General features: G+C 38.8%; 1 protein-coding gene across 1 annotated transcript in view; it reads left to right on the top strand.

Moving 5' to 3' along the window:
• LOC149916335 (uncharacterized) overlaps nt 1-10,291 on the top strand; it is a 50,522-nt gene that overhangs the window by 37,244 nt on the left and 2,987 nt on the right. The gene's annotated exons all lie outside the window — the stretch shown is intronic.

The following is a 10,291-nucleotide window of genomic DNA, read 5'->3' as shown; positions in this document are numbered from 1 at the left end:
GAGGAACAGGAAAAAACCGTATATCTGTATATCAGCAATACAGAAATAATTGATAAAATGCTCAGGAAACAAGCTGTGTTTAACCAGCACTGTCCAATCCAGCCTGTTGCAGGGTCCACGACAGCAGTGAGAGGAAAGAGCAGCAGACAAGACTCCTCTGGCTTGTACCATGGTATTAGTTCTAGCACGCTTAAGTTCTGCATTTGAAGTTACATTAGCAAGCCTGATGTGCTTGGCAACAGCACAACATCTCACTCCATATGTAACGTATTTTCTGTGGCAAAGAACTTCTTTGTTCATAACTCACGGACTTTGCATGTTCATAAAAGCTGTTACATACTTTGGAAAGTTCAGGCATACCTTCAATCCTCCTCTGTATTCGATTCCTACTGACTTCATAGTAACTGCTGTTCCCAGCAGAGCTCAATGACAGCCGGCGCAGGATCGGGGCTGAATTTGAGGTAGCAGTCACTGGCTGAAAGGAATTCCTGTAATATGCTGCACTCCCCGAAGTACGATATTCAGTGGAATTTCGACGGGCTGGGCTTGACAGATTTACTGAATTAAGTGCAGAATCCATAGAGTCCTCAGAAAAGCGATGCTCTTTGGAAGTGCTGTTTTCTTCTATACGTAACGTTTCTGCTACAGAAAACAAAAGCATCAATCTGTTCAAAACGATGGGCTTTGTAGCTTTGTTATTTAATTCCTTGCTATGTTCTCTTGAAGATAATAACAAGCTCCAAGCCTGTTAACAAGTCTCCTGTGAGACAAGACTTACTGAAGAATAGTCATTCTCAAGTAATCACTGGTCCTTTAGTACATTAAAAAATTTCCAGTAAAATGTCTAATAGACAAGTTTGAGACAGTCTTCCATAAATCATCTCAGCTGTATATGTTAAATATTATGAGCAGGATGTGGACATAAGGTTTGATTTTTTTTTCATTGTCTGATATTAGCATTAACACATATGCAATCTCAGTCAAGCATTTTCATTATCTTTCTTAATGGTTATCTTCTGAGAATTTGTTTAGGAGTGCATTATGTTTCTATTTTTTATAAATATAAAAAGAATTTTTTAACATAAAAAACCCTCTCATGTTAACTAGCAAATGTTTAATTTGTTCTACACAGTAGAGGGAGTCTCTAACTTCATACGCAAGAGGACAATTATCATCTGTAGATCTCCATATGTTCGGAGACAATAGCCATCACAAAAAACTGAAGAGACTACATGCAGAGCTGCAGAAGGCTGTAAATCCTAGACTCACATGCACACTAACACAATACAGTCTGATCACAATGCTGCAACTACGAGTCGTTAAACATCAGTGGGAACACCACTCCATTCTCTCATCATTGTATGTTCTCAGCTCCACTTGCACTAGGCCAACATCTAGCCTGAGGAAGAAGTTGGAAGCCTGATGCAAAAATCTGCATGAAACAAATGCTGCTTTGGCAAGAGAGTTAAGAGCTGGAAAATATAGCTAACAGGTTCACAGAAGTGTAAACTCCACATTACCATCTTGAAAATTACTCTATGAAAGTTATAAAACATATGCTAGTGGAGCAGCATATTCTTGGGGGTAACTGGTACAATCTGTGAAACAAGTTCCTAGAATATGCTCTTTATTACTCTTCTTATATGACAACTTCCAATAATTTCTTGGGAAAATTCCAGAATTAAATAAAGGAAGAGTATTTTCCACAAACAAACAAACCACAGCAACAAAAAACACACAGAGAGCTTTTTAAGCACGTTTAACTTGTTCTATTAGCAATTACGTTCTCTCTCCTGAAGTCTGTATAAAACTGGAGTTTAGTGAAGAACTTGAGGTGTATTTCACAGTTATGATCTTCAGGCAACATTATCCCAAAGTGGAACAAAGACACCCAGAGAACCGGTTCCCTACTTAGTGAATTCAGTAAAGCAAGACATGCAATCCACCATAACATCTTCTATTAAACACAACACTTGTGGCATAAAGAAGCTTTTAAGTCCACAAGCCCTTCTCTTTCAAGTACACAATCCTCAAGACAATAATGATAAACTTTCTAGTTTGATCTGTATCAAAAAAGCAAAGCAGTGGCTACTGAGGTTTTTGGAGAAAGCAAACTTTTATTTGTCGGCTTGAAGTAGCTGCAGCAACTTGCTAAAAGGAAAGCAATAGCCATCTTTCTATAGAATTTCAGAGATACTAACAGACACAATCAATGATAAGCACTATAATATCAAAGGAAACAAATGAGAAAATTAGATCAGTAGAGAATGAGACCACCAAATGAAGTCTCAGTGCAAGACTGAAAGGCAGAAGTAATACTTCAAATGGCTACAGAAAAGCACTATGAAGGAGTCCAAAACTTGTAGATTGAAACTTCGTAAGTTTTTAAAGGTATGATGAAATACTGGAAGCAATATTCCACACCAGAAAGTTTCAACAGGAGTATTTCAGCAAATATCAGCCAACTCCATACAATGTCTTATGAAGGAATCTTTTTATAGTAATCAAGCAGAGATCCCAAATACATCCGTTAAATAATCATTTTATGTCACTCTTTCCATGATCGCTCAAGACATAAAGGGTTTTAAATTGACTATTTTACAGAAGAATTTAATTGCATTTACTCCAATTATATCCCAGGTTTCTTTCTGATACTACAGATCCTAGTTAAGCAACTGTAAATAGGGATGGCAAAGAGAAACTCTGCTTTGATTCCCAAGACACTAGCATTTGAGCTTAGAATCAGAAAATCATAGAATGGCTTGGGTTGGAAGGGACCCTCAAAGATCATGAAGCTCCAACCCCTCCACCATATGCAGGGCCACCAACCTCCCTATTAAATATTAGACCAGGCTGCCCAGGACCTCATCCAACTGGCCTTGAACACCTCCAGGAAGAGGGGTGTCCACAGCCTCTCTGGGCAGCCGGTTCCAGCACCTCACCATTCACTCTGTAAAGAACTTCCCCTGATACTCAACCTAAATCCTCCCTCCCTCAACTTAAAGCCATTAACCCTAATCATAGGCTCACTTAACAGTATAAGTCAGTCACGCTTCTGATTTCCTAAGGAAGCATAAAATATGCTAGAGCTGGGGCGTTTTCTTTGTTTTTGCATGTAATATCTGTCTTCTTCTGTAACGCAATATGGGTATGCTTCTTATTTCAGACTTGTGAATAAAGGCTTTCTTGTAATTTTTGTGGGTTGTTGTTTTTTTTGTTTTTTTTTTTTTGAAAATGCATCTGCCACTAACCAAATGTGATCCTTTAAAGCACTGCTTACCATTTGGAAACTCAAAAACAGAAAGCTGCCTGAGAAGACAAATTGATGCATAAACCTGGTGTTCACACTGATTCTTTCCAACCCTAAGCATAATTTACAAGTTTGTTCCTGTTGTAGTGTCTTTCTAATTAGAAATAACCAAAGGATTCAGATAACGTAATTGTAATTATTTACCTATGTAGTGGTGGCATTTGCAACAGTAAGTTTTTTCGGAATCTCACCAAGTATCACAAAAAGGGAAAATTATCATTAACTACTACTACTATAGTACTACTATCATTCTAAATATTTAGGGAGCAAGGAAGGAAGTTAATAAGTTAAAGATGTTGGCCCATGTTCAGTCTCTTTGTAATCACTCATTCAAGTCCATTCTTGTGGTATCTCTGCCGCCTAGATTTTTTAGAATTAAGTTGGAGTTTCATCACTGTAGCGTTGACAGCAGGATGGATTTCTCTAATGGTAAAATATCAAATGACAAGATGAGTTTCTGTAGTCAAAATTTCAGTGGTGATGCATGCCAGCAACGTTTTGTTGCAACGTTCTTAAAAGAAGAAATCTTTTACAGCGTGCAAGTTCTTTAAGATATGGTGATGCATTGTGGTTTAACCCAGCAGATCACTGAGCGTCACGTGGCTGTTCATTCACTGCCCCCATCTCAGTGAGATGGAGAGGAGAAATGAGGGAAAAAATGAGATAGAGAAAAAGAAAAGCATAATAATTATGGCATGTATATCTACATATACACACACATACTTGTAATCTAGATTTATAACAACGGATGCGCAAGCAATTGCTCATCTCCTCTTGAGGTCTTGAAACAGTAAACGTTCGGTGCAGAAAGTCTATACCAAATTAACTTGAAAAACTGATGCTTTCCAGCTTCAGGTGAGACAATTATTCATTGATCTTTTGTACATTTCAAGTGTGCAAAAACTCACCTCTGGAAGACTGATATTTGTAGATAAAATTGATATGGCTTACTGGGCTCTGTTAGTGGCTCTTAGATGTAGTAAATTTGATGTTGTTAATGATCTTCTGCATATGGAAGTTCTACTTCTGCTGAATTTACCTGTCATTAACAGCTTGCTGCATTGTGAAATCATTAAATAGCAGCCCTTAACATATTTAACTCTGGTTTTTGAAAAGCTGAACTTCCTAATTGGGACTCATACATGTATGAACCCTTGGTGTCTGGTGCTGACTTGAGAATGAAACTTCAGTTATTACTTACAGGGCCTACCTTACAGCATAAGATCACATGGCAGTGCCTTCTGCTTTCGGTATTTTACCAGTGCTGTGGTACAACTGGGTCTGGTTAATACCTGTTCAGATACAAGACAGAGTAAGGAAAATGTGTTTATTATTTCAGATCAGCCCTTTTTTACAAGGCATCGATTGGTTACTTGGTGGTGAATGTTGGGTTCTATTGCAGATGTGATGCCATCCATGCAGTAATGGATGGAAATACATTAAAGGAGCAGCATAACAATTTATTTCACAGGACAAAGGTCAAGAGAGTGCTGATTCCATATTACAAATCTAACAAAAGCGAAGTGGCAGAAGCATTCTTTGAAGGCTTAAGCAGATGAGGGATGTTCAGTTTTCTGTTACAAAACCTAAATCAGAGAGCATTGAAATCTGTTGAATTTTGGAATAGTTGAGAGTAAGAATGTGAATTCTGTTTGTCACAGAAAAAAACTTGTTCTCATTCCATCCCTCTACTACTCGCATCTGCTCCACATGTTGAAGTAGGAAAAGAGTCATTTGTTGCTCCGTTAATTGCAAAACTGTATTTGTCAGACACCAATTCTGAATCAGCTCTCATACCTGTTACCGTGCTTTCAATAACAAGACTGCAGTTGGGGTTGGTTTGTAGGGAGGCTAGATGAATTGAAAGGGAGTGGATTGGGATAGTATAGCTGCTGGACAGAAACACCTATTTTAAAAGATGATCATCCTATGAAGTATGCCAGTTTTCCCACCTTGTGTATGTGACCTGAGGAGCTATGTTAAGATAAGCTTAAGATAATGGCAGGACAAGGGGAAATGGCTTTAAGTTGAGGGAGGGAGGATTTAGGTTGAGTATCAGGGGAAGTTCTTTACAGAGTGAATGGTGAGGTGCTGGAACCGGCTGCCCAGAGAGGCTGTGGACACCCCTCTTCCTGGAGGTGTTCAAGGCCAGTTGGATGAGGTCCTGGGCAGCCTGGTCTAATATTTAATAGGGAGGTTGGTGGCCCTGCATATGGTGGAGGGGTTGGAGCTTCATGATCTTTGAGGGTCCCTTCCAACCCAAGCCATTCTATGATTTTCTGATTCTAAGCTCAAATGCTAGTGTCTTGGGAATCAAAGCAGAGTTTCTCTTTGCCATCCCTATTTACAGTTGCTTAACTAGGATCTGTAGTATCAGAAAGAAACCTGGGATATAATTGGAGTAAATGCAATTAAATTCTTCTGTAAAATAGTCAATTTAAAACCCTTTATGTCTTGAGCGATCATGGAAAGAGTGACATAAAATGATTATTTAACGGATGTATTTGGGATCTCTGCTTGATTACTATAAAAAGATTCCTTCATAAGACATTGTATGGAGTTGGCTGATATTTGCTGAAATACTCCTGTTGAAACTTTCTGGTGTGGAATATTGCTTCCAGTATTTCATCATACCTTTAAAAACTTACGAAGTTTCAATCTACAAGTTTTGGACTCCTTCATAGTGCTTTTCTGTAGCCATTTGAAGTATTACTTCTGCCTTTCAGTCTTGCACTGAGACTTCATTTGGTGGTCTCATTCTCTACTGATCTAATTTTCTCATTTGTTTCCTTTGATATTATAGTGCTTATCATTGATTGTGTCTGTTAGTATCTCTGAAATTCTATAGAAAGATGGCTATTGCTTTCCTTTTAGCAAGTTGCTGCAGCTACTTCAAGCCGACAAATAAAAGTTTGCTTTCTCCAAAAACCTCAGTAGCCACTGCTTTGCTTTTTTGATACAGATCAAACTAGAAAGTTTATCATTATTGTCTTGAGGATTGTGTACTTGAAAGAGAAGGGCTTGTGGACTTAAAAGCTTCTTTATGCCACAAGTGTTGTGTTTAATAGAAGATGTTATGGTGGATTGCATGTCTTGCTTTACTGAATTCACTAAGTAGGGAACCGGTTCTCTGGGTGTCTTTGTTCCACTTTGGGATAATGTTGCCTGAAGATCATAACTGTGAAATACACCTCAAGTTCTTCACTAAACTCCAGTTTTATACAGACTTCAGGAGAGAGAACGTAATTGCTAATAGAACAAGTTAAACGTGCTTAAAAAGCTCTCTGTGTGTTTTTTGTTGCTGTGGTTTGTTTGTTTGTGGAAAATACTCTTCCTTTATTTAATTCTGGAATTTTCCCAAGAAATTATTGGAAGTTGTCATATAAGAAGAGTAATAAAGAGCATATTCTAGGAACTTGTTTCACAGATTGTACCAGTTACCCCCAAGAATATGCTGCTCCACTAGCATATGTTTTATAACTTTCATAGAGTAATTTTCAAGATGGTAATGTGGAGTTTACACTTCTGTGAACCTGTTAGCTATATTTTCCAGCTCTTAACTCTCTTGCCAAAGCAGCATTTGTTTCATGCAGATTTTTGCATCAGGCTTCCAACTTCTTCCTCAGGCTAGATGTTGGCCTAGTGCAAGTGGAGCTGAGAACATACAATGATGAGAGAATGGAGTGGTGTTCCCACTGATGTTTAACGACTCGTAGTTGCAGCATTGTGATCAGACTGTATTGTGTTAGTGTGCATGTGAGTCTAGGATTTACAGCCTTCTGCAGCTCTGCATGTAGTCTCTTCAGTTTTTTGTGATGGCTATTGTCTCCGAACATATGGAGATCTACAGATGATAATTGTCCTCTTGCGTATGAAGTTAGAGACTCCCTCTACTGTGTAGAACAAATTAAACATTTGCTAGTTAACATGAGAGGGTTTTTTATGTTAAAAAATTCTTTTTATATTTATAAAAAATAGAAACATAATGCACTCCTAAACAAATTCTCAGAAGATAACCATTAAGAAAGATAATGAAAATGCTTGACTGAGATTGCATATGTGTTAATGCTAATATCAGACAATGAAAAAAAAATCAAACCTTATGTCCACATCCTGCTCATAATATTTAACGTATACAGCTGAGATGATTTATGGAAGACTGTCTCAAACTTGTCTATTAGACATTTTACTGGAAATTTTTTAATGTAGTAAAGGACCAGTGATTACTTGAGAATGACTATTCTTCAGTAAGTCTTGTCTCACAGGAGACTTGTTAACAGGCTTGGAGCTTGTTATTATCTTCAAGAGAACATAGCAAGGAATTAAATAACAAAGCTACAAAGCCCATCGTTTTGAACAGATTGATGCTTTTGTTTTCTGTAGCAGAAACGTTACGTATAGAAGAAAACAGCACTTCCAAAGAGCATCGCTTTTCTGAGGACTCTATGGATTCTGCACTTAATTCAGTAAATCTGTCAAGCCCAGCCCGTCGAAATTCCACTGAATATCGTACTTCGGGGAGTGCAGCATATTACAGGAATTCCTTTCAGCCAGTGACTGCTACCTCAAATTCAGCCCCGATCCTGCGCCGGCTGTCATTGAGCTCTGCTGGGAACAGCAGTTACTATGAAGTCAGTAGGAATCGAATACAGAGGAGGATTGAAGGTATGCCTGAACTTTCCAAAGTATGTAACAGCTTTTATGAACATGCAAAGTCCGTGAGTTATGAACAAAGAAGTTCTTTGCCACAGAAAATACGTTACATATGGAGTGAGATGTTGTGCTGTTGCCAAGCACATCAGGCTTGCTAATGTAACTTCAAATGCAGAACTTAAGCGTGCTAGAACTAATACCATGGTACAAGCCAGAGGAGTCTTGTCTGCTGCTCTTTCCTCTCACTGCTGTCGTGGACCCTGCAACAGGCTGGATTGGACAGTGCTGGTTAAACACAGCTTGTTTCCTGAGCATTTTATCAATTATTTCTGTATTGCTGATATACAGATATACGGTTTTTTCCTGTTCCTCTGCACAGTTGAATTTCCATTTTGCCACTTTCCCAGATACTGGCATCTTGGGACCTGGGAACCAAACACAAGTCAAACTAATCCCTCTAGGTATGTCATAATGCTGGTTTTTATGTTGCTGTAATTATCTGCAGTTGTATAGAGTATTTAAGACAAATGGAACTGTTTGGTACATGAAAGAAAATAAAACATCCTTTATTTTAATATATGACAAAGAATGAATAATAAAAGCCTATTGTTAAGAATGTCATATGTAAAATGAAATGTGTTAGTCCTGTACAGACTAGTGATACTTCTTCTTTTCACAATATTCTTACGCTGAAAGCTGCAAGTTCCACAACTGGACCAGATCTGAATTCACTTAAAAGGGAACCTTCAAGAATATTGAATATTAAGGGGGTGGTGATGGTTTACCAAAGCAAATGGTGATGTGGCAAGTTCTGTGATTGACTTATGGTTCCAGTCTGCACAGATACAAAGCTCCAAGGCCAAAATTTTGCTAGAAGAAGTTAAGTCAATCACATTCTCTTCTCATGAATACTATTTACATTTTGTAAAAACAATTGAGAAGCAAAAAAATCTGTGAACTGATCGGTGAACCGTCACCCGGTCATAACAACATTCACACAGTATTACATAATCTTGTATACACCTAAAATACATTGGGAATTTCCCTCAAGAAGCATTGATCAGTTTTTATCTTTCTGCCATTCAACAAGACCTGGACAGGGTGGAAAGGGAGAGAAAAAACCTTATGAGGTTCAACAAGGGCAAGTGCAGAGTCCTACATCTGGGGAAGAGTAACTGCATGTATCAGTACAGGTTAGGGTCTGACTTGCTGGAAAGAAGCACTGCAGAGAAAGGCCTGGGTGTCCCTGTAGACAGCAGGGTGACCACAAACCAGCAATGTGGCCTTGTGGTCAAGAAGGCCAATGGTATCCTGGGATGCATTAAAAAGAATGTGGCCAGCAGGTTGAGTGAGGTGATCTCCCCTCTCTTCTCTACCTTGGTGAGGCCACATCTGGAGTGCTGTGTCCAGTTCTGGGCTCCTCACTTCAAGAAATACAGAACTTCTGGAGAGAGCCCAGTGGAGGGCCACAGGGATGATGAGGGGCCTGGAGCATGTCCTGTATGAGGAAAGGCTGAGACCTGGGGCTGTTCAGCCTGAAGAAGAGAAGGCTGAGAGAGGATATTATCAATGCTTATAAATACCAAAAGGGTGGGAGTCAAGCAGATGGGGCCAGGCTCTTGCCTGTGGAGCCCAATGACAGAACAAGGAGCAGGGGACACAAACTGGAATAAATGACGTTCCATTTGAACACAAGGAAGAACTTCTTTACTGTGAGGGTGACAGTGCCCAGGAACAGACTGCCCAGAGAGGTGGTGGAGTCTCCTCTGGAGATATTCAAAACTCATCTGGACGTTTTCCTGTAACTTACTGTAGGGAACCAGCTTTGTTAGACTCAATGACTTGCAGAGATTCTTTCCAACCACTGCAGTTCCCCCTTGAGAAAATGTCTTTCTCCAATTTTTCAGTTTAAAAGGAAATTACATCCTAATTCAAAAAGTCTTGTTTATTTTTAGGAAGAGACAGATCTCTTGGTAAATAATGACAGAACAGTCTGTCTGAGCTTTCATAATACCTTTACTGAAGAACTGATTAGAATTTCTCCAACACATACATATGAGAGTTTACCTGATAAGAAACATCTAGAATGACCACAAATCCATTTCCTATCTTCTGAAAGCAAAGTATTATTTACTAACCAGCTAACTGCAGGAGAAGACTCTTAACAGAATAGAAATTTATGTTCTTAACATGCTCCTTTTTGAAGAAAATGGTAGAAAAGAAAGAAGTGAGGAATAGAGGATACTTAAACCAACCTGGATCCACTAGAAAACTTCAAAGTAGGGACAGTTACAAAAGCTCAGCTATTCCATTGAGGGAGTAAGCACA

The sequence above is a fragment of the Phasianus colchicus genome, chromosome 11, assembly GCF_987193195.1.
Source record: "Phasianus colchicus chromosome 11, bPhaCol1.hap1.1, whole genome shotgun sequence".
In the NCBI taxonomy this organism is placed as follows: domain Eukaryota; kingdom Metazoa; phylum Chordata; class Aves; order Galliformes; family Phasianidae; genus Phasianus; species Phasianus colchicus.
Note: the sequence above shows the minus strand (reverse complement) of the source record. Positions and strands in the feature narration are given on the sequence as shown.